The following is a 1,740-nucleotide window of genomic DNA, read 5'->3' on the forward strand; positions in this document are numbered from 1 at the left end:
AATAAAAACCTTCTCTATGTTCTCTGATTTTGAGATGACACAACATCCTGGTTAATTTTATGTTTATATATACAAAAAGTAAGCCTTTGAAAAACAGTGACTGGCATAAGTCATGGAAACCTAAAACCAAAACCAAAGTAAATTAATCAAATAGACGAAGGTCCCAAAAGTTAATTTCCTTACCCAGCAATATTCAATACATAGGTTAAATCCAGCAGTAATTGACAGAGAGTTTATATCTAAAGTTAAAGGTCAAATGTCAGTGGATATGCAGAGAAAAAAGAAAATGAACAAAATGTCTAAAGTCACTTTCAAATTATGGGATACCCATGGAGTTGTTTGTTTTTTAACCACAACTACATCCCCAAACCTTTTCTTTCCTTTTGTATAAAAGAAATATTGAGTGTTGTTTTCAATTTATATCCCATTTTGTAAATTTTATATAATTTGAAATTTTAGCCTCTACATCACAAAATGCTAAAAATGACAGGTCATATATAATTGGATGTATATTATTAGGAATTAAATGTATAAAAGCTTAATTTAACTTTTTATGTTTATTAACATATCCCATTAATGATCCACAAAGGCCAGCAATTACAATGGAAGTGTCGATATTCAGTCAGAATTAACAGTGGTTCAGTTCATCTAGACAGAAAGAGCAGGTAGAAAAAAGATCTTGAGGTGCTCATAAATAGATTATTATCAAGGTGAAATTTATTCTTTCACATATAGAAGAAAAAAAAGTTTCTGTAGTGGACCGTTTTACATTTTCAATATTTTGTTAGGATTTGTACATATCTAATAATCTCAGAAAATATTTGGCATATCAAGATTCAACATAGCAAAATGAATATAGAAAGAACAGCTGTGAATTTTCTGCCATTTAGAATGAAAAGAAAGGGACATTATACATAAAAATAAGGTCAACTGTTTGATTATTTATACCTCTATACTAAATTATACATAACTAATAATAATATAGTCATAACATAATACTACAGCTTTCTACTTTTCATGAACTGTTTTAAATGTTTCATTTAAATTTGTGATATTCTTTATGAATGAATTAACACAAAGAAAAACTAAAGCCTGTATTGTTATAGGGCTGCCTTACACTTTGAAAAGGAGGTTAGTAAAATGTAAAACCTGTTGTTCATTAATATTCTAAAATATTGATAACCCTTTGACTAGGCATATGTAGTTACTTTAAAAGATGTCTGCTATTTATATAAAACATTAATTCATACACACATGTGTGGATCCAACTATTGATAATGGTAGCTAGTAATTATGTTGTCCACTGTATAGCTATACATTTGAATATTGTTTGTAGTTTCAGTGTCTTTTTTTTTTAATTCCTTCAATCTCTGAGAATGTTTCATGTGGACACTATAGTAGCATAATATAATGCATTTATTGATGTTTTATTTATCAAGCAATATTATCCATTGTTTCACTAGTATGTCCTTTAAGTATACTAGTGGCACATATAGCAGCACATATGTATGAGAAGATGGAGCTCATATTTTCTCCTAAATATTGAAGGCATTTCATATACAGAAATTCAGCTATATATCTCATTGGATAAACAGCATAATCAGGTTTTGCTTATTTTCTTGAGTGTGTTATTTACTTTTCTTTCATAATCAAAAGCTTTGTGCTGTCTGCCAAATAATAGTTTCTCATCCTCTGCTGGGTTGAAGGTTTTGATATTTTAATAGTGTTTAACTTAAAAAA

Source organism: Phodopus roborovskii, unplaced genomic scaffold, assembly GCF_943737965.1.
Source record: "Phodopus roborovskii unplaced genomic scaffold, PHOROB, whole genome shotgun sequence".
Lineage (NCBI taxonomy): Eukaryota > Metazoa > Chordata > Mammalia > Rodentia > Cricetidae > Phodopus > Phodopus roborovskii.